The sequence below is a fragment of the Pleurodeles waltl genome, chromosome 4_1, assembly GCF_031143425.1.
Source record: "Pleurodeles waltl isolate 20211129_DDA chromosome 4_1, aPleWal1.hap1.20221129, whole genome shotgun sequence".
NCBI classification, from domain to species: domain Eukaryota; kingdom Metazoa; phylum Chordata; class Amphibia; order Caudata; family Salamandridae; genus Pleurodeles; species Pleurodeles waltl.
In genome coordinates this window covers 830,297,718-830,321,730 of record NC_090442.1, presented here as the reverse complement: position 1 = coordinate 830,321,730, position 24,013 = coordinate 830,297,718, and the positions used below count along the sequence as shown (strand labels likewise).

The 24,013-nt window shown below is 47.4% G+C and overlaps 1 protein-coding gene across 2 annotated transcripts in view; it reads right to left on the bottom strand.

Moving 5' to 3' along the window:
• IKBIP (IKBKB interacting protein) overlaps nucleotides 1–24,013 on the bottom strand; it is a 63,158-nt gene that overhangs the window by 27,612 nt on the left and 11,533 nt on the right. The window lies entirely within an intron of this gene.

Sequence of the window (24,013 nt, the reverse complement as noted above, 5' to 3'; positions counted from 1 at the left end):
GCAAAACATTGAAAAGAAAAGTCAGTAGTGCAGTCCACTTGGTTCGTAAACCATGTTCACTGGTGGAAATTCCACGTGAGTTAATAGATTCAGTAGAAAAAGCAAGTGTAACTCCATTGGTTTATAAACTCTATCCGAAACCAAAAGATAGCCATAACTAATTCACAGATCCCACAGGAGTTTTCCCAACAGAGCAAACCTACATGCAAACAAGGGGATCATGCAGAAACAAATAAGTAAACTGGAATTTCCACCAAAGACACTCGAACTTTGATGTTCCATTTTTTTCAATTTATAGCTCCATTATTGGATCAAGGATGCAATTACAACTGCACCGAGTATCCCTCCTCACTGTCTGCTCCTAACTCCACTGCTGCACTGGCACTGAAGGGGACTACTTTTCCCCAAGGCTGCAGCTGTTTGATTTCACTAGTTGTCTCGAGCAACTAGTGATTCATTTCGCAGTAGCACCTTAATTCCAGGAAATGTGAGCCCAATAACTCATCATCAGGCAGGTTCCTTCCCGGATTTCAAGTCCCTCAGGAAGAGAGTTCCTGCTCCTACCTGAAGACCAAGTGAGGCCATATTATTAAAAGTGCCCAGGGCACAACGGGTGTGTACTTTGACTTTTTTGCACTCCCAGAGCAGTTTATTATTACAGAAGTGGCTGCAAACGCTTTCATGGTCCCTTCTGTAATACTTGTATGCTAGAGCAATCTTAAAGGGGGGTTTCCTCATTTGCATAGAAATGAGGGAACACTTTGCCTCTGAGCTCACAACTATTATAGACGCTGGTGGAGAGACGGATGAGCTATCATAAGGCTGTAACATGTTATCGAATCACAGTATGGGTTTGTGACCAAATACTGAATCCGTATTTGGAAGGGCTGAAAAGGGCGTCCTTTCCAAATACCAATTCAGAATTTTGCAACAAAATCAGGTTGCAAGATATAAATATTTTACCAACTGCACAAATGTAATAGTAACCCATTGCAAACAGAAAGGGTCCCCCAAGACACCCCTTCCCCTATTGAATGTTGAAAAAAAACATTTTTAAGGGGTAGGCAGTGGTCCTGCAGACCACTGCCTACTCTTAAAAAAATGTAACTTTATCTTTCATTTTCTTTAAATGAATCCTGTTTTCTGTTAAGGAAAAGGGGTTACAATTAAAAAATAATTGCTTTATTTAAAAGCAATCACAGACATGGTGGTCTGCTGACCTCAGCAGGCCACCATCGCTGTGATAGCTGCAATTCATAGTGGGTTTCCCTATTTGAGATCTATCTCATTAATATTTATGAGATAGGTCAAATCACAAAGCACTACAAATCGGTATTTTGCAAACTGACCTTTAGTCCATGGGCCGGTAGCAAAACAGTACACTGGTCGCAAAAAATACCAGTAGCACACTGCGAATAGATTTTTGTGACCAGCGCTCACTTGTGACTCATTTCTGATGCATTGATACTTCGAATTGTAATTCGTCTGGGGAGGGGGGGGGGGAGAAATTCATCAAATTATACATTGATTTTTTTTTTTTTATTCTCTTTGAAAAATTGGAAAATATATTACTTTTCATGACTAGATCATAACTGATTATGTACCTAGGTTGAGTGTTAAGCTCTCCTACTACTTGAAACATGTTTGAAATGATAGGGGTCTTTAAAAACCACTCCGAATAATACATCACATTAGCAGTCTTTATAGTCATTTTGTAGTAATCATTCAAAGTTCGCAAACTGTTTTATATGTGATGAACCACCCTGATGGCAGCAGCACTCTATTATGTGGAGTTTTCTCTTTAAAACCATCAATTCCTGATTTACACTTTATTAGATGTGACACCCATCTAACTCTGCTTGTAACAATGGCTTCTATTAGTCAACTTAGATACATCTAAGGCAGCCGCCATTAAAGATAGATCTAAATTGCGCAAATTTCCGCAAATTTCCAATAGTTTTTTGAGGGGCCTATCTTTGAGTGCACTTGAGGCCTCCCTACCAAGTTCCAACCAAAATAGATAGCAGAATTGTCTGTCCAGGGAACCAGACCAGTGAGTTGATAATACAATACTCAGTATCACTCCAAACTGTGACAAAAACGTGACCCTGTTTCTAAAAGTTATTAGTCAGACTCAAATTAAACATAATGCCTCTAAAACGCTCTTGATTAGTATGTACCAATTCACCAAAATGTGTTTTTTAAGTCGCCTAAAATAATGTTCTGAACAGCTGCCGAAGTTAGATTGACACTCAAATGGTCTAGTGCGGCCCCTGAAGAATTAGAGGGAGGTCTGTAGTAGATATAAAGTTGCCATATGCTTTTAGATGAGTCGATCAATTTCACTTCGAAACGTTCAAGAACAGGGTGCATCTCTTAGTTTTACGCATTAGAGATGTTGTTTTACAATTCATGCCACAAAAACCTCCACATTTTTCCTTCCAGCAAAAATGATCTGGTACTCTGGGACAAACTCATATAAAAACGTTATACAGGCTTCTCTCAGTCATGCATCACTTAGACATAAAAAATCTGAATCAGATTAAAAAAAAAAATCAATTATTTTGTGTCAATTACTAACTGCTGAGAGTGCATTAATTTACACCCTTTTACAGCTTCAAGTATTACATACGCCCGCAATTTCATTACACAACTTTATATCTGATGAATCACTCCATTATGATACCAAAAGGGCTAACCGGGGTAGAAATGAGGAACAGAGAAAATGTCTTCTGAGTGTATAGTATAAAGTAATGTGGTGCTCTTGCTTACAGTAATGAGTTGATATTTGGTGTTATGGAATACAATCAAATTATTGGAAGAATTCAAGATCAAAATGTTACACTTCATGCTGACTATTTACAATTTATTTTACAAACAGGAAATCTGAGCAATAACAACACAGAAGACGCAGAAAGTGGCACCAGACATGAGTGAAAAAAATCAGGAAACATCAAAATACGAAGTCTGCCAATACCTAAGTATGCAGTATCACACCATGGGTCCTGGCATACATTCACAGTTGTTACTCCTCAAAGAGGAGGAATTGCACAATCTAAAGGAACACCCAACTAACACAGACCCCACTCAGATTAGAGAGAACTGGAGAGAGGATTAGGAGACCTATGGACCTTCAAACAGCCTTATGAAGATACTAACATGAGCCTGCTGCTTGAAGAGTTTCAGAGAGAGAAAGAAGCAAAGTTTGACACCTATCTCGATTAGCATCAATGCTTTTCACCTTAAAAGACTTCAAGTAGGAAGAGGCTGCTTCAATCTCCCGAAACACCAAGACACTACCATTCAGGACCACTTTCAGGCACACAGGATAAATCACACTGACATGTGCACTACAATCAAGAAAGTTTTTCCAGGGGCGTGGCCTGGCCGCCGGGCAAGATGGCCGACACAACGTGAGGCTCTGCCGGGCCCGGGCAATTGATTCTATTTAATTTATCCTCCAGATAGCAACGGCAGGAGCGGACCCCCGGGGCGTTCCCCGGAGACCCCAGCGACTTACTGTGAGCCGGGAGCGGCTGCGACAGACGCCCGGAGACTAGATCCGTGAGATCGGACCTGGCGCCGGCGGTCTCCCGCGCGCGCTAACTCTGATTGCGCGCGTGGGGGAGGGGAGGCGCTGAGGCTGATCCCGGCCGAGGAGGAAAAGAGCCGGGAGTGCGGGAGAGCTCCGGGAGGCCTGTTCGGCGGCTACATCGAGCCACGGCCTTCCCCCCCCCCTCCCTAGTGTGCATTGCAGCTGTTGGCGCCGGCCCCCCCGGGCCCCTACTGATCTCCGGCTGGAGGACTATCTTGGGCCTCCCGATTCTCGGGCTCCCGGCTGATGTGGGCTGGGCCTGGACGGCACGAGACGGGCGGAGGGCACGCCGAAGCGAAGAGCTGCCTGGCCCCTGGACGGTGAGACTGCCAGAGGGGGCGAGGGCCTGGAACTTTAGGCCCTGGCGGGGGGACGGCCGGAGAGGGCTGCGGCTTGGTCCTGAGGCGCTTCCCTGCGGATTCCTGCTGGAGAAGACCTGCATATTGCACGGAGGGCCCTGAACTACCCCTGGCAGAGAGAATCAAGTGGACACTGGTGCAGGCGGTGAGGCGGGGGACGGAGGCCCGGGCTGGTGCGGCAGAGTGCTTTTGAGGTGTCTCCTGGTGGCTGGGGGCTGTGAACACCCCGGCTCTGGAATCTGGAGCCTGCCTGGCGCCCTTCCCTCCCCCCTCTTGTGCTGCGTGGATTACCTTGCTGCTGGCGAAGTCTGCGGAATCCCTATAAAGGAGGCTGGTCTGGTCTGGAGGGGCTGGGCGGCGGGCCGGTGCGCCTGGAAGCTCCCTGGTGGCCCTGTGAGGAGAACTGAGTTGCCAGTTGGGTGATTATTGGAGGTGTGGATCTGCCGTCTTTGTCCCTTTTCCTTGAGCTGGCGCTAGCTGCGATCACTCGTGTTGTATTGAAGGATGGGCAAGGCAGATAAGCGACAGGCTAAACTCTCCTTCTCGGGAGGAGAAAAACGTGGTGCCCCCTCCGCCTCCCAGCCTGGAGACGCCGAGGCTGAAGAGTCTCCAGAGATGTCTGTGAGGTCCATGTTCTTGGAACTTAAGACCAGCTTGGCAGGCATCGATGCCAAGCTGGACCATGTGTCGGAACGGCTGGATCGCATCAGAGCCCGGGTCGATGACCATGATGCCAGGTTTGAGGTTCTGGAATCACGTACGTCTGAGATGGAGGATGCGCGCAGTGGTGACAGAGAACAGATTGCGCAAATGGAGCGTCTCCTGGAGGTGATACGGAACAAAAATGAGGACTTGGAGGCACGGTCCCAGCGTAATAACATTCGCATTGTGGGGCTGCCGAAGGCAACTGATATAGGTCGCATGGAAGACTTTGTGGAGAATATGTTGCAGGAGCTGTTGGCTGGCGAGCTCTCTCGGCTGTTGGTGATTGAGAGGGCACATCGATCCTTGGGACCTCGGCCTCCGCCTGGTACGCCTCCACGTCCAATTATTGCACGACTATTGAACTACAGAGACTGAGACGTTGTCCTCCGGTTGGCTAGGGAGAGAAGACCTCTAGTATATAAGAATTCCGAAATTAACTTCTTCCCTGATTACACCCCAGGTGTACAGGCCCAGAGGCGGGCCTTTCTGCAGTCAAAGCGTCTACTGAGCCAGGCTGGAGTCGGGTTTGCCCTGTTATACCCGGCTAGACTGAGGGTGCGGCACGAGGGCAAGGTGCTGTATTTCTCGGATCCAAAGCAGGCTACTAAGTTTGCTAGATGATTACCAAGACAGCTGGGGGTGGGTGGATCTGGGGGGGGCGGGTGCAGAGGACGCCGCTCTTAGCGACAATGACTAACTGGCATGTATGGGATACTGTTACCTCTGGAGCTGTGGGTGCTTGTGGGTCTGCTCCGTGATCGGGCCCCTGATGTGTAGCTGTTGCTTGGCCCAATGGCCCCTCTCCCCTAGAACATTCTGGGTGGAGAGCTGTCAGGCAGGTTTCTGCCCCTTGGATGAGTCCGGTTATTGCTTGCTTTAAGTTTACGGGGTGGGCTTTGGGGTTGGATGGGTGGGTCACTGCGAGGGTCCGATTGGGGGGCCTGTGTGGGTGGTGGGGGGATTGGGCCAATTTGGGAATGTTTCAGGTTACCTTTTCGTTAAGTCCTTGGCAGGTGGAGAGGTGTGTTTACGCCCAGTGTTGTACGGCTGTAGTTCTGGATGAGGGGTGACGCTACCTCTGCTGTTAGATGCTTGACATGGAATGTGCGGGGGCTCCATGATAATCGGAAAGCCCGGCTGGTGACTGCTTATGTTAAGCGACATGGTATTGACATCTGTATGATACAAGAGACGCATCAGATGGCATCTGCGGTGGGCAGACTGAAAGCTGGCTGGGTTGGGGAGGCTCAATGCTCTACATATTCTAGCTACGCGCGCGGGGTTGCAATTATTATCCGCAAAGGACTGCAGTGGCGTACGCGCGAAATTATCATTGATCCCAACGGCAGGTATGTGTTACTGAGCGGAATGTTGCTGGACAGGGCTTGCCGACTTGTGGCTGTGTACGGGCCGAATGTTGATGACCCGGAGTTTTTCCTGGAGGTGTGGCGCCTTGTGGAGTCGTTGGGAGCTGGAGCTGTGATCTGGGGCGGTGATTTTAACGTAGTCCTAGATGCTAAGCTGGACCGCGAGAGTGTGGCTAGGGTGCAGCATGTTTCTTCTGCGAGATCTCTGGCGGAAGTGATGAATAGCGGAGCTCTGGTGGATTTGTGGAGGCAGAGGCATATAGGCGTGCGAGAGGGCACCTGCTTGAACTGCTTCCATAGCAGTTGGTCTCGTATTGACCGATGGCTGGGCACTAGAGATGTGGAGGCTTGGACCAGAGCGATAGACCATCTCCCCCGTACGTTATCGGACCACTCGCCGGTGTTATTAGAATTGGCGATACCTACTGAGTTGCAACCGATGGTTATGTGGCGATTGCCCAGCGGAGCGCTCCGTGACGAGATCTTTCGGGAGGAGGTACGGGAGGCGATTCGGCTATTTTTTGTTGAGAATCGAGGATCGGTGGGATCTCCCGGCACTGTTTGGGAGGCATTTAAAGTGGTTATTCATGGGGTGTGTCTCGCGAAGCAACATGGGATTGTGAAAGTCTTAAGGCGGGAGATGGCCGATATTGAAAGGAGGCTCTGTGAGCTGGAACGACGCTTGGCGGCGACATGGTCAAGTGAGGTCCTTGCGGAAATTAGGCGTGAGGTGTCCTCGTACGAGGAGGCCTCTCTAAGAGAGGTTTGTTTCCTTGGGAGACAAGCACAGGCTCGTAGGTATGGGGAGGGCGAGAGAGCCGGGAGAACGCTAGCGGGATTACTGCGTAGACCCTGGGCCAGTAATTACGTTACTGAGGCGATGGACGCTGAGGGCGGCAGGGTGACCGGATCGAGTGGTGTGATGCAAGTATTTATAGAATATTTTACGCAGCTATATGCGTCCCCGGTAGGTCTGAGGGAGGCAGATATGAAGGAGTATTTTGAGAACATTGCGCTGGTGTGGTTTGAGGAGGCACACAGGACGCATCTGGATATGCCGTTTACAGTAGAGGAGGTGGCAGCGGCGATTCGAAGTTTACACGGAGATAAGTCTCCAGGAGCCGATGGACTGACCCCCGCGTTTTATAAAGAATACGTGGATATCCTTGCTCCATGTCTGCTGGAGGTGTACGCGGAATCTCTGGCAACTGGGTCACTCCCAGCCTCTCTTCGGGAGGCTTTAATAATAACAGTTCTGAAGCCCGGGAAGGACCCGACACGATGTGATTCGTATGGCCCACTCTCCATGATAAACATTGATAACAAAATCCTTGCAAAGATGATAACTGCGCGATTGCAACCACTTCTCTCCAGATTGGTGCTTCCAGATCAATCAGGTTTTGTCCCTGGGAGGTCCACGTGCCATAATCTGCGCACTTTCTTCGCGGTGGCGGGCTCATTGGAGGCGGGCGATGATGTAGCTGCGGTGTTTCTTGATGCAGCCAAGGCCTTCGATTCCCTGACCTGGGAGTATATGTTTGCGCTTTTGAGCCGAGTGGGACTCAGCGCGAGCTTTGTGAACTGGATCAGGCTGCTGTATACTCTGCCCACTGCCAGGTTGCGTCTCAACGGAAGTGTGTCGGCTCCATTCCCGGTTTCGTGGGGTACGCGCCAGGGGTGCCCGCTGTCTCCGCTTCTTTTTGCGGCTGCAATGGAGCCGCTGGCGGCGGGATTGCGACAGAAATATAGCAGCAGTGGCTTACAGTTTCGGCAACGCCCTGTCTTGATATCTTTATATGCGGATGATATTGCGTTATACGTGCGAAACCCAGGGCAGAATCTAGATATTTTACTAGATGAAATCGTACGCTTCGGGAATTTTTCTGGGGTCACTATTAACTGGTCGAAGTCGATGATCCTGCCACTGACTTCCAGCGTGGAGAGATTTGATTCTCAATACCCTTTGGTTTGGGCGGAGGGACCAGTGCGTTATTTGGGCATACACCTGTGTTGTGACAAGGATGCGTTATGTCTTGCTAATTATGGGGCAGCGCTGACATGGCTGGAGGAAAAGGTGGAGGTCTGGAGCACTTTGCCACTTTCGTTGACTGGACGCATTGCCATTGCCAAGATGGTGGTACTCCCTAAATTTCTATATTTATTCGTGAATCTTCCTCTTCTGCTTGCTGGGGGGCTATCTCCGACGCCTGAGATCTGCGCTCATTCGATTGGCGTGGGCGGGGCGGCAGCCGCGTATTGCCTGGGAGAAAATGACGCTGCCATTTGAACAGGGCGGGCTGGCAGCCCCAGACCTGGAGTTATATTATCACTGTGCTCAGGCGCATTTTGCGTACTATTGGCTGAATCCGACCCGCTATATGCCACATCTGGCGCCTGAGAGCGACTCTGTCTGGCCGGACGGCTTGGTGTGTGTGCTTGAAAGGCGGGTGCCATCCCGTTCTAGGGGAATTGACACGGTGGCCTGCGCGGCGAGAGCGTGGAGGGCGCTGATGCAGCGGTCTGGGGTTTCTGTACCATTCGCCCCTTCGCTGCCTGTTATGGCAGTTGCTGATGCTCAGATGTTCCGGGATGGTGGGGTGCGTGGGTTTCTCCGAGACGCTGGCCTGACGGTGCTGGGAGACTGGGTAGTGGACGGCCGTCTGTTGGATATTTCCGAGGCACTTTCGGGCTGTGATGGTACTGCGTTGCAGCGATTTTGCGCTCTCCGAGTCCGTGCTTTGCTGCGATATCGATTTTTTGGTGCGCCTGGTGCTCCCTTGGAGTTTCGTGCCCTGGAGATACTTTGAGGCGCGAGATCCCTTCTAAGCTGATAACAAAGCTGTATAATTCTATGCAGGAGCAGGGGGGGTGGCCTTGGGGTGTCCTCTAGGACTGCATGGGAGAGAGATGTGAGGGAGCCTATCCCGGAGGTAATGTGGCGCAGCTGTTGCGCTCACATGAAAGCATTGTCCCCGAATTATAGGCTGTGTCTGCTGCACTTTAAGTTTCTGCATCGACTATATTATACGCCCGAGACTACATTCCATGGGGTTGCTGGTGGATGCATGCTGCGCTCGCTGTGGGACTCAGGATGCGTGGGAGTGTGCGGAAGTGTATAATTTTTGGGTGGAGGTATGGCGGTCGATTGCTGAGATGATAGAGTTGGAGCTGCCTCTCTCCCCTAAGATTGCGCTGTTGGGATATATGGATGAGATTCAGGGCCCGCATAGACATCTAGTAGGCCTCCTCATGTTGCTGGCTAAGCGCAGGGTTGCTATGTGTTGGGGTCGGGGGAGAGCTCCTCGTAGGTCCGAATGGCTGCGAGATGCGGCTTTCTGCCATGATCAGCTGTCGGTATTTTGGGAACTTCTGCCAGAGGGGTCCCGTCCCAAGGATATTTGGGCCCCTCTGAATGAATACCTGGCGGCCCAGACGGAGTGTGCTGTGTGATTGGTGGCTCCCATCTGCGAGGTTCATCCCCCTACGGATCATGTGTGTTACCATGTGTAAGATAAGCCTGCGCGATGTGACTGCGTGCTCCACCTGCCTTTTTAGTGGTTTTAGCAATTTGTTTTTCCTGTAGCTCTTCCTGCTCGACGATGTTAGGTTATGACCATTGGCGTGTATGTTTTTCTCCTACACCGGGGCTGTGGATTTCTTCGCTCCTCCGGTGTGGAGGATTTTTGAGAATGGATCCCTCGATATTGAAGCATATAGGGAGAGACTTTAGCAGAGAGCTTCTTGTGACATGGGATGTCGTTGTAGCTGTATGGTTTGTAATGTTCCTCTTCTATTCCTGATTTTTCTCGTCGAGAGACCTGTTGTATTAATGTATGATTTTTGTTTTGTGTTTAAAAATTTAATTAAAAAAAATAAAAAAAAGTTTTTCCAGAGATCAAACAGTTTCTTTCTGCTGGGAACTGTAAAGGCCTCAACATACCCTGTAGAACCACCCATCTCAGGACCACATCTCTCCGTCAAAGAAACCAAAAGCACTGTGCTCTAGTCACCTTTATGACTATACTTGCTCCTTGTGTGCAATATCACTACCCAATTCAAAGTGATAGGTTGGGGGTTTTCAGAAGATTTGACCTCACTACTCAAAGCCAAGTCCATAGAGGCCTGTAGATCTGGTGCAAGTCAGGGCTCTGCTAGGCCAGAAGTTGTATTCATTTGCTCTTTGTTCATTCTCAAATACTTCCATTCTGTCCACAACAGAGACGATGGAGGAAACCGTGCAGAGCTGAAAGTCGGTTCCATAGTCTTTAATCTCTTTTTTATTATTATTTGCAAATGATTTCACATGCCCAACCCTCATTTCAAAGCATCTGGTACCACTTCCATGCCCACCATTCTTGACTTCAAAGCTTCAAGCCTGCCTTTCACCACCACATATCCACCTTTTGTGCACACAGTCAAAAGACAACATCAATGCTGGTTCCCCCTTAAAAAGACCATAGCGAAATCCAGTAGAACCCTCTTGCATGTGGGTATCGCTGCTGTCCCGAGATCAGGGTTGAAAGTAGCCTGCACCTTGTTTTGTCACCTATGTTGATTCAATATGTGAAAGACAGTTCTTTTGCAGATTTCCCATATCCACAGTAAATAGATACAGCAGAGGTCACTTTAACTTGTCACCCTTGTCAATACACTTACAAACAATATTTGATCTGGGCCCCTCGATTACACTGCTCCTATGGTGCCCATACTGAACTAAACAGAATTGTTAGCTCTCATATGAAATCGGGAGGCTAGCTGCAAACCTCCTCTCAGGAATGGCAACACAACACCAAAGTAGAGGTGCCCTGGGGATTCAACACTACGTTACCAGTTCAGGGTACATCGTGCAAATAAATCTCAGCGGTTCTATGAATCGCTTGAAGATGCCACTGTTAGCAGAAGCTAGCACGAGCTGCGCTTACACTTCCCCGACGCTGCCGGTTCCATTGGCAGAGATATTGGTGGTGTGTCCTACACGGGGAAGTGACCATCTTTTAGCTCTTGTTTGCCCACTTTTTGCGTCTTTACACTATTTTTATTTCAGTCTATTAAATGACAGTATCATTTTCAGTACTAGTTGGGGCATCTCCTGATCACTTTTTTTTATGTTGGGGTAGACAGATTTAACAGATAATCCAAAAAAGTGTGTCCTAGCGGTCCAAAGTATCAAATACTTGGGGTAGACCTTGGAGCAAGGCCAGAACGTGCTACAGATAGACAAAGGTGAAGCTACCAAGAATACACACATACCTACTGCTAACAAACAAAAAAAGTCAGATCCTTTTTGGGGTTTGTAGGGTATTACAGGATGTTTGTCCCTTTTAATTCCGATAGAGCAGCTCCTCTTACTGCTCCTCTTACTGCACTGCTAAAGAAATCCTCCTCTGCTAAAATTTCATAGCGTACAGAACAACTAACGGCTTTGCCAGAGTCTAAAAAAAAACCAACTTATTACCCTGATATCTCACCACCATTCATTCTTCGGACCTATGCCTCCGAAGCAGGGTTGGGTCTGTTTTATCACAACAATTCTCTGATGGGGTACATCCAATTCTCTATATCAGTAGAACGTTATTGCCCCATGAATTATCCTATGCTAACTTAGAGAAAGAGTGTCTAGGTGTTAAGTGGGCAGCTGAGTCCCCACAACACTGTTAATAAGGCATTCCACAATACTGACCGTGTATGCTCTGCTACAAAGATTAGCATGCCGTAAAGACTCTTAACATTGGGTGCTTCTGTGGTTTCTTTCACTCTAATCTTTTTTCTTTTTCAGTTCATCATACGGCTGGTTCAGCCATGGGCACCACCAATTACTCAGGCTTAGCCCTTCCTCAGCGTCGGGGCTTTTTGATGATCTTATGTCACCCTGGGTGTGTTAAAACCCAAGACTAGTCCATCAATCTTTGGCAATGGGGCTTTAACACAAGGAGCAGAGGAAGCTCAGAGGGTTATTCCCTAGATAAAGACCTCACTCTGGTCAGTCTACAAGGAGAAGCCGGACAGACCAGAGGATAGCTGAACAACGCTCTTACTTCTTTTCAGACAAGTGGGGTTCCTTAAAAAGAATATCATTCTGGGCAGTGAGGAAGTAGGAAAAGCAGGGACAGACAGAGAAGAACTAAAGCATCATCCTTCTTACGTTCAGGATTCAACGTGCTTTGACCATGCCTGACACTAAGAGTGTACCTCTAAGGGGCAAGGGGTGAATCCTTACACAGACTGCACCTACATATAGTCAAGTGGGAATAAACTTCAAAGAGGAGATGGAAAGAACTGGCGGACATTAAAGTTTAGAATATTAGTCATGATGAATGACTAAGTGCTGAGAAATTGCCCTTCACTTTATAGAAACAGAATCCTTGTGCTGAATTATTCTGAATAACTGATGCGCCAGAGATTTAGAAGCACCATCTTCCACTCAATGCATTTGGGGGCTGGAGCTGTATCATAAACTGCTTTCTTGAGATCTAGCACTCTTTTCTTCTCTTCTCTTCAAGAAATGGAAGTGGTACACTTTCCCTCAATAGCCTTATCAAAACAGTATAGATATTGATCCCCGGGACAGCATTAATCCGTGTCACGAACACTGAGTGCGGACACGTCTCATCGGCTGCCCATGTTGTCACACCTCCATCATCACTAAATCTAACTGTGAATCGCCCATCTGTTTATGTTACAAACAAAAACAAAAACAATGCTATCTTGTGAGAAGTTAAGCTGGAGATGTGTGTTCATGAGTTGCATTCCGCAACAAGGTTCGCCAGTATGAATCAAACTTTTGCCACTGTAACTTTGCCGTGCTATGTTAACAGAGATTTATATAGTGCTGTAAATCCATTAGTAGATCTGTGCAGTTGTGTCGTGTTTGGAAACCCTCATGCCCTTGCCTCGAGGATTCCTTCACAGACAAGAGTCTGTTTTCTGTTTCAGTAGGCTCATCAGTAGTGTGGATTAGGATAATTTGTTTTTAACAACCTTCAGTCAGTTGCATAGCAGTGCACGGTTAAAGCTTTAGCCACAGAAGGAAAAAAGATTACACGAATAAAAAAGAGCATATACGCTATATGTACACAACAACATGAACGAATATATATTTCAAGTCTTTAATAAACTCATAATGAAACACAAACATAAATTACATCGGTATGGATCTCCGTTTAGAATATCAGTGATCTTGCTGAGGGGGGTGACCCCAGCAGCCAGGCAAAGGACAGGAGTACCGGAGGCCTAAAGGAGGGAGCAAAACAGTGCATTCCCTACCCGAGGCTACGGAGGGCATTCTCTTTCGACCGCACCATAGCTGCTGATCATCGGGTTGTCTCTCCCATCTGCCGGGCTACTACAGGGACCAGCGAACAGACCTGTGCAGTTCCGAAGCGAGAAGGAGAACAAAAGGAAGGCTTAAGAGCAGCTACCGGTGTAAAGGAGAAGTGGAGGACTCCTATCCAAGGGGATGTTAAGCCTACTCGACTGAGGCCTCTGGAAGGCTCCTCATAGCCCAGTCAGCATGTCAACATTTATAGTGAAAATGTATATGCATCCTGCATGACAGAATCCTGCAAAGGTTCATACAATGGCACAGAACACCAGTCAAGCTGTACTGAGACACTAAAGCCCTACACTGTTAACTGCTTAGCATATACAGGATATGGGCAGGACTTGAATATTATGGACGTCCTTAAAGGGGATCCTCCAAACCTTCGTTACAAGATTACATTTTTCGAGAGGGCACTAGGTCCAGCCACGATTGTAGGACCCTCCTACCAGAAAGAAATTCATAGGCCTAGCGTGTGGTATCACAGCTCAAGGTGTGGGGTGGCGATCTTGTATTATGGCAGAAGGTTGCTTTCCTGCAGTCGTCTATTCCTGGAGGCCTACTGCTATTTGTAGTAAAGGATTGCCGCTGACAAGTTGTAACTTCTACCTTACACCACAACAGTTTTACAATTTGGGACCCCATCCCTGCCTTAGCACTCAAGTCTTAAATATGTCCGGTGGTTAGTTTCACTGAAGGGGTACACTTGCGTCTGGAGATATAACAAGAAAGAAAAATGGGGTGGAAATGGATCAGGATTTTTTCTCCATCAACTCTGCTATATAGTCCCCGCCGTGCGAGAGAATCATGTCAAAGGACGATATGCTAATTCATTGTAAGCATCTACAAGGATGTCAAGTTGAAAAGTCTTTCTTCTGAGCTAGGTAGTCAACTTAGTATGTATCTATGTTTCTTAATTCATGTTACTGTAAGTCAGCCCCCAAAGTGACGGACCTCTGGGAAACCCCAAATTGTCTTTAAAAAATGCTTTACTGCTAATTTATAGTATTAATTTAATTTCTGCAAGCGTTTTCTATTTCAAGCTTGTTTAATATTGAAACAAAAGGCATACTGCATTACATTATCAGCGTATTATGAAGGACTGTAGAGCCACTAAGTAATTTTCAAAATATATTTTCTAGATTTTATTTTAGTTTGAAATCCACCATTGGAAAGTGTACTGACAGATATACATGAAAGGATGAATACATTGTACAAACCTAGCAATTATTCTAAGTGTTGTATAAATGAGGCCCTTGTGTTTAATTAGCTTGTCCATTCTAAGGAGAGGTTGATTTAGGGGCATCATGTTTAGCACTGAACAACCTGCAGCTCTTCTCCCTGTTGGAAAACGCCTCTCCCCCGCCATTTGTGCAAGAGGACCCATACTGTACATTTCTTATTTCCAAAAGCAGAACACTGCAGAAAAGAAAGATCTGTGGTGGTGGCCTTATTTGATGGTGTGAGGCATGCAACTCCACCCCATATTCCTCGGCCTCTCACAGGTACTCATTTCTGGTTCACTTCTTGGTAGGCACACAAAGGACTCTCTCTACTGCCTGAATCCGATGAGGATGGAACCTCAGAAATGGCAAGCAACTTCTTCACTGACATCACCCTTTTTCACCACCAACATGCCATTTGGCCATATCTTGAAGCCAATACAAGCTCTTGCCCAGCAATCATGTTTGGCACACTACATCATGAGTTTTTTGTACCTCACACCAGAATTCTCAAAATACTTGGGAGTCTATATATCATAGACTATTTGGTCAGGGATGCATCCTGGGTAATAACTGGAAATGCTGTATCGTGATCAGTCAGCTGAAGACGTCCTACCATATCAGTATTGGGGAGCTGGAATGCTTGTAGAGATGGGCTGTGGAGAACAATCCTGTGGACTATAAACCCAATTTTGTATCTCCTTCAGTTAAACATAACTGACAGAGTACACAACCTATTAAACTATGTCATAATCAAGATTGCTACTACTGCTTCCATCATGTGTTATGCTCAATTGTTACATAATCAGTGTTCTTGCATTTGGTTTAGTACAGTGTTTCTTCAACTGTTGTTCGGTCATAAGCCAATTTTTGGTAGGTTGCGAAAGTCCAAGCAATAAATAAAGATGGCTTTACATTCTATATTTATCTTGTCTCATTTGCTGTGGTTTAAAGACAGAGATCCAATTTCAGACTTTATCTTCTGCTGCTTACTTTTAGGGTCGAGCCTGCAAGAGCATGCACTAGTGCATCTGTCTCTTTTGCAAGGCACTGTTGTGAACAAAAAGAGCTTGGAGCCCACCCGTTGTTAACCAGTTGTTGGCTTCCCTGGCACTGTTCTTTACAGCCTTGTAATTTGTCACTGCAGGCCTAGCATCATTTCTATTCCCCTCTGTAAGGCACGGACCAAACACTGATCGATTCAACTTAACCAGTGCCCGTCCGCTGCACCCAATGTGATTGAGGTACTGTTTTTTTTTTGTTTGTTTTTTTAACTTCCAGTGCCTTGCAAACAGAATGTGTGTGTAGGAAGTTGGCTCCGTATGTACTATTTCAAAGTAAGAAATAGCATGCACAGAGTCCAAGGGTTCCCCTTAGAGGCAAGATAGTGGCAAAAAGAGATAATTCTAATGCTCTATTTTGTGGTAGTGTGGTCGAGCAGTAGGCTTATCAGAGGGTAGTGTTAAGCATTTGTTGTACACACACAGACAATAAATGAGGAACACACACTCAAAGACAATTCCAAGCCAATAGGTTTTTATATAGAAAAATATATTTTCTTAGTTTATTTTAGGAACCACAGGTTCAAGATTTACAATCAATGCTTCCAATGAGAGGTACTTCACTTAGGTATCATAGGAACTTTGAATCAGCAAAATAGCATGTACAGTTTTGGCAAAAATGGCAATACGCTATTTTAAAACTAGACACAGTGCAAATTTCAACAGTTCCTGTGGGGAGGTAAGTATTTGTTAGTTTTGCAGGTAAGTAAACCACCTACAGGGTTCAAAGTTGGGTCCGAGGTAGCCCACCGTTGGGGTTTCAGGGCAACCCCAAAGTTACCACACCAGCAGCTCAGGGCCAGTCAGGTACAGAGGTCAAAGTGGTGCCCAAAACGCATAGGCTTCAAAGGAGAAGGGAGTGCTCTGGTTCCAGTCTGCCAGCAGGTAAGTACCCGCGACTTCAGAGGGCAGACCAGGGGGGTTTTGTAGGGCACCGGGGGGGGGGACACAAGTCAGCAAAGAAAGTACACCCTCAGCGGCACAGGGGGAAGCCGGATTCAGTGTGCAAACAGGCGTCGGGTTCGCAATAGGTTTCAATGGGAGACGCAGGGGTCTCTTCAGCGAAGCAGGCAGGCAAGGGGGTGGGGGGCTCCTCGGGGTAGCCACCACCTGGGCAAGGGAGAGGGCCACCTGGGGGTCGCTCCTGCACTGGAGGTCAGATCCTTCAGGTCCTAGGGGGTGCGGGTGCAGTGTCTTTAGCAGGCGTCGGGTTGTTGGAAGCAGGCAGTCGCAGTCAGGGGGAGCCTCTGGATTCCCTCTGCAGGCGTCGCTGGGGGGGCTCAGAGGGGTCAACTCTGGTTACTCACAGGGTCGCAGTCGCCAGGGGGTCCTCCCTGTAGTGTTGTTTATCCGCAGGTCGACGCAGGGCATCGGGTGCAGAGTGGAAAGTCTCACGCTTCCGGCGGGAAACGTGCAGTCCTTTAAAAGTTGTTTCTTTGTTGCAAAGTTGTGGTTTCTTTGGAACAGGGCCGCTGTCCTTGGGAGTTCTTGGTCCTTTTGGATGCAGGGTAGTCCTCTGAGGCTTCAGAGGTCGCTGGATCCTGGGGGACACGTCGCTGTTGCAGTTTTTCTTGAAGTGGGGAGACAGGCCGGTAGGGCTGGGGCCAAAGCAGTTGGTGTCTCCGTCTTCTCTGCAGGGCTTCAGGTCAGCAGTCCTTCTTCGTCTTCAGGTTGCAGGAATCTAGTTTCCTAGGTTCTGGGGAGCCCCTAAATACTGAATTTACGGGTGTGTTTAGGCCAATGGCTACTGTCCTTGAGTGTGGCTACACCCTCTTTATGCCTCCTCCCTGAGGGGAGGGGAGCACATCCCTATCCCTATTGGGGGAATCCTCCAAAATCAAGATGGAGGATTTCTAAAGGCAGGGGTCACCTCAGCTCAGGACACCTTAGGGGCTGTCCTGACTGGTGGGTGACTCCTCCTTGTTTTTCTCATTGTCTCCCATGGACTTGCCGCCAAAAGTGGGGACTGTGTCCAGGGGGCGAGCATCTCCACTAGCTGGAGTGGCCTGGGGCATTGTAACACGAAGCCTGAGCCTTTGAGGCTCACTGCTAGGTGTTACAACCCAGAGCAGGCTTTTGTTTCTGTCCTCAGAGAGCACAAAGGCCCTCACCACATGGGGTCAGAAACTCGTCTCTCAGCAGCAGGCTGGCACAGACCAGTCAGTCCTGCACTGAACAATTAGGTAAAATATAGGGGGCATCTCTAAGATGCCCTCTGTGTGCATTTTTTAATAACTCCAACACTGGCATCAGGGTGGGTTTATTATTCTGAGAAGTTTGATACCAAACTTCCCAGTATTCAGTGTAGCCATTATGGAGCTGCGGAGTTAGTTTTTGACAAACTCCTCGACCATATACTTAATATGGCCACAACTGTACTTACAATGTCTAAGAATAGACTTAGACACTGTAGGGGCATATTGCTCATGCAGCTATGCCCTCACCTATGATAGGGTGCACCCTGCCTTAGGGCTGTAAGGCCTGCTAGAGGGGTGACTTACCTATGCCACAGGCAGTATTTTGTGTGCATGGCATCCTAAGGGGGATGCCATGTCGACTTTGCCTTTTTCTCCCCACCAACACACAAAATCTGCAATGGCAGTATGCATGTGTTAGGTGAGGTGTCCCTTAGGGTGGCACAACATATGCTGCAGCCCTTAGGGACCTTCCCTGGTCACAGGGCCCTTGGTACCACTGGTACCTTTTACAAGGGACTTATCTGTGTGCCAGGGGTGTGGCAATTGTGGAAACAATGGTACATTTTAGGTGAAAGAACACTGGTGCTGGGGCCTGGTTAGCAGGGTCCCAGCACACTTCTCAGTCGAGTCAGCATCAGTATCAGGCAAAAAGTGGGGGGTAACTGCAACAGGGAGCCATTTCCTTACAGTGTGTGACTGGCAAAAACTTGCCCAGCAGGATGAAGAAAATTGCAAAGTTTTATTGTCTATAGTTACATTTCCTTTATTTTGCCAAGTCTTCTTTTCTCACTTTAAATGCATGTTTTGTTTTTGCTCCTGGCACTTTTTTCAAAAGAAGATCATCTTGTTGTAAATATTGCAAAGCAAAATTGTTTCTTTCTTCTGTGTAATTTCCTAAATTAAGCTTTAGCACATATTCATGCAGTATTTCCAAATCCAACAAACTCCAATCCATGCTAGTCCATCTCACCTCACAACAATTTACCACACTCAATCCAATCCACCACACTTCAGTACACCCCTCTACAATCCAAACCACTCACCCAATCCAATCTACTCCTGTCCACCACACTCCAATCCTCCCAACCCATTCCAGTCCAAAACAATCTGCCTAACTCCAATCCACCTCACCCGATTCAATCACCCCACTCCAAAACAATCGACCTCAGACCAATTCAATCCACCCACCAATCAAATCCACCGCAATCCAACCCAATCTAATCCTCCCACACCACCCCAATCCACCCAACTCTGCCCCAATCCACTCCACTACACCACAATACACCCCACTCAATGCAAAACAATCTGACCCAATCCAATCTGCCCTACTCCAATCCAAAACAATGTACCCCACTTAAATCCCAAAACAATCTGTCCCACTCCAATCCAAAATAATCTGCCCCACTCAAATTTACCCCTCTCCAATCCAAAATAATCTGCTCCACTCCACCCCAAAACAAACTGCCCAACTCCAGCCCGAAACAATCTGCCCCACTCCAGCCTGAAACAATCTGCCCCATTCCCAATCCACTGCACTCTAAACTGCCCCACTCCAATCCAAAACAATCTGCCCCATTACAGTTCGCCCCATTACAATCTGCCCAATTACAATCAAAAACAATCTGCCCCTCTTCTATCTGCCCCACTCCAATCCAAAACAATCTGCCCCATTACAATTCGCCCCATTACAATCTGCCCCATTACAATCAAAAACAATCTGCCCCTCTTCTATCTGCCCCACTCCAATCCAAAACAATCTCCCCACTCCAATCCACCTTACCCGATTCAATCACCCCACTACAAACCAGTCGACCCTAGAGCAATCCAATCCACCCACCAATCAAATCCACCGCAAGCTAACCCAATCTAATCCTCCCACACCACCCGAATCCAGCCTACTCTGTCTTAATCCACTCTACTCCAATCCACCACAATCCACCCCACTCAATCCAAAACAATTTGAACCAATCCAATCTGCCCCACTCCAATCCAAAACAATGTACCCCACTCCAATCCAAAATATTCTGCCCCACTCCAGCCTGAAACAATCTGCCCCACTCCAGCCCAAAGCAATCTGCCCCATTTCAATCTACTCCAAACGCCCCCACTCCAATCCAAAACAATCTGTCCTACTCCAATCCACCTCACGTCAATCCACCCACTCCATCCCAATTCACCCTACTCTAATCCAATTCAGTGCCACTCCAATCTGCCCCTCTCCGATCCAAAACAATCTGCCCACTCCAATCCACTTCACCTCAATCTAACCCACCCACCAATCCAATCTACAGTATTCCAGCCCAATCAAATCCACCCACACCACCCCAATTCACCCCAATTCACCCCACTCCACCACAATCCACCCCACTCCAATCCAAAACAATCTGCCAGACTCCAATCCACATCATAACAATCCAATCTACCCACTTCATCCCAATTCACCCTACTCCAATCCAATCTGGGCTCACTCCAATCTGCCCCTCCTCAATCCAAAACAATCTGCCCCACTCAAGCCCAAAACAATCTGCCCCACTTCAATCTGCCCCATTCCAGTCCACTCCAAACTGTCCCACTCCAATCCAAAACAATCTGCTCCACTTCAATCCACCTCACACCAATCCAATTCACCCTACTCCAATCCAAGCCAGCCCCACTCCAATCTGCCCCTCTCCAATCCGAAACAATCTCCCCAGCTCCAATGTGCTCCACTCCAAACCAAAACAATCTGGCCCACTCCAACCCAAAGCAATCTGCCCCACTCCAACCCAAAGCAATCTGCCCCATCCCAAACTGCCCCACTCCAATCGAAAACAATCTGCCCCACTTCAATCCACCTCATGCCAATCCAATCCAGCAGCTCCATCCCAATTAAACCATACTTCAATCCAATCCACCCCACATCAATCTAACCCATCCACCAAGTTAAGCTGCAGCAACCCAGCCCAATCAAATCCACCCTAATCCACTTCATTCCGATACAAACCAATCTGCCCCACTCCAATCCACCTCACGACAGTCCAATCCAACCACTCCATCCCAATTCACCCTACTCCAATCAATAACAATCTAGCCCACTCCAACCCAAAACAATCTGGCCCACTCCAACCCAAAGCAATCTGCCCCATTCCAGCACAAAACAATCTGTCTGGCTGCAATCAGCCCCATTCCAAACTACCCCACTCCAAACCAAAACAATCTGCCCCACTTCAATCCACCTCACCTCAATCCAATCCACCCACTCATTCCAAATAAAGCCTACTCCAATCCACCCCACATCAATCCAACCCTCCCACCAATCAAATCTACTACAATCCAGCCCAATTAAATCCACCCACACCACCCCAGTCGACCCCACTCAACCCCAATCCACTCCACCACAATCCACCCCACTCCACATCCAAAACAATCTGCCCACTCCAATCCACTGTCTCCATCCCAATAAACCCCACTCCAATCCAAGCTACCCCATATCAATCCAATCCACCCACCAATCCAATCCACAGTAATCCAGCCCAACCCAACCCACCCCAATCCACTCCACGTCAATTTATCTCATTCCACCTGTAATGCTGTCTGTATTTAACCACTGGCTTCATCTTGACCACTGACTCCATTTTGTGCTTATCTTAGCTGCAAACACCATCACATTACTGGCACAGGTATTTTTCTGCGCAAGGCTTGTGCAACGTGTTTTCGCTCTTTCTCACCAAGTACAGGAACATAAAATGGAGGAGTGGGGGCGATAAGGATGTACCAGGCTGCAAATGTTTAAAGTAAAGCAGTGAACAGCTTGGTCTTGGAAATGCACCTTGGGATTTGGCCAGTCTCTAAATGTGCTCATTCAACAATGACCATCGTTTGAACAACAACTTACCGTATGTGAGGGTGAGTTTCTAGAATTCTCCTCTCCAGTTTATTTCAAAGATATAAGGGGAGGAAGCTTGACAACTGGGACTAGAAGGAACTCATTCGGAGGAGGGACGCCTTGCTCAGAATCCCATTGTGGGTAGTAGACTCCCTGTGTCAGTTGTGAGGGTTCTGCAACCTGAGGCTGGCAGATGAAGGGATGATGTCGATGTCCAGCCCCATATCAGACATTTCTAATGAACGGGACAGAAAAGTGAAAGGCAGACTTTAAAGTGTAGTACTTTCTGATACAAAGTTTCTTGATTCCTTGGAAACACCATTCCTAGGAACAGCAATGGTCGCTAGTAATGTGGTCACGACAAAGTAGTAAATATGGAGAGAATGAAAAAACCACAGGGACAAATAAGTCTGAAGAATTTAGTGCTGACCTGGAGACAGTTCAACTGGTTAGAAACAAATGGCTATCTGCTACTCTCACCTAACAAGCTTTCCAGTAACGTTGTGAATGGCGATAACTGCACAGGATGAGCTTTAATAAAACACACGCCAGCCATGGTCCAACCAGCACCGAGTGACAGGATGGAATTTTCCTTCTCAAATCTCTCCTAACCGGATGACAATAGCAGCACAAGGATGATGGGACCCCAGCAATACAGGAGGGAGCAGTAGTGAAAACATATGGGTAGCGACGTGATCCAGTGTCAAAACAAGTTACCAAATGTACCAAATCCTGGTAATCGGAAATTTACATTGGAAAGCCTTCCATGTAGACAAAAAAGGTCCTATGGGTGGAGATCCCACATAACGTAACAACTCAACAGTTTGGTTGTAAGGAACACTGTGTGACAAACGGTGTGACCAAGAAATGCATACTCAGTGAGAACTGACAGGAACTGTGGCTTGAACAAAAACTATGGCGCACTTACACAATTTACTGATATTCAAAATACAAGTGAATCATCCCCCTCTAATGTCAGATTCCAGGGCAGAATATATACCTAGTTTTTACTAAGCTTACCAGTATGAAACAAATAATGTGAAAGCCAAACCTTCTCACTCCTAAGAACTTTTAGCTATGTCAATGTTTTTTGCCATCTGTATAGCTTTGAGGTTGCTGCACAACATGACTTAAAAAAGTTAAATAAATGAATAAGCAGATTGGGGATGGGGTGAGGCAGAAGGTGAAGCAATACGGTGGGCGGGCGTGGATAGAAGCAACATGGGAGACAGGTAGAACATGGGGAAAGAGAAATGTGAAGCATGGGCGGAGAAGCACACGGGGACAGGGCAACACAAGTGAGGATATGTGAGAGATGCACGAGAGAGCGAAAGCAACATGGAGGTGAGAGAAAACCACAACAGGGGGACAGCTAGAAAATACATGCACTCTCAAAGAGTGCTTAAACAAAAAGAAAAACATTGTTCTCTAAAAGCAAGCAGGGGAACCACAGAAGCCAAGAGATGGTAAAAAAGCTATGCTTTGTGGGAGGTACAAACAGAAGATGGGATGGCTGAAACAGAAAAGCCACCCAAGAGAACGCCAGTGTGAGAAACTGGGTTGCTGACTGAGGGTGGCATGTATAACCCTGCTTAACCAACAGCCACAATCTTTGTCAGGGTGAAGCACAAAAAAGTCACTAAATTAAATTGTGCTTAACCCTTTCGTAGCTTGGCACAAAGGAAGAAAGGCTTCTGTTAGAGGCAATCGGTGAAGTATTTATGCAGCACACAAACAGCAATAAAGGGAAAACACAACACAAGAAAAATCCCACACCAATTTAGAAAAATTGAGTAAAATGAAATAAATTGACACCGAAATACCAGAAGTGCAGTCAGTGGAACTGGAGAAATGCAATTTCAAAGTTTTACGTGAGGTAAGTATAGCACCTAAAAGCATAATGTGCTAACGGTGGTAACAGGTTGCGTCAGACCAGGACAAAGTGACAAGTTTAGGCCAACCGGGATGGAGTGCGAGCCAGATACAGGACTAGGTTAGTTCCACTGAGAACTGTACCTTATGTCCTAGATGTGGACCATTGTTTCGCACTGGGTTGGTTGCAATGAAGAGCTGAGAGGGCTGCAATGCAAGGTCCTAGATCGAGCTGCATCACGCTGCATCGGTTCAAATGATGTGAGGTCCTGCGTTGCACTGTGCGAGTTCTGAAGAAACCCAATGTTGGCCCCGGTGGAATACACTCTGATGCCAGCCAAGGACCTCGGAGGCACCTCTTGGGGATCAGGACTCATTCCTGCAGAGGCCAGCAGCAGGGCACAGGCAGGTCCAGTTGAGTGTGGACAGCTGCAGGACAGGTCTCTGGAG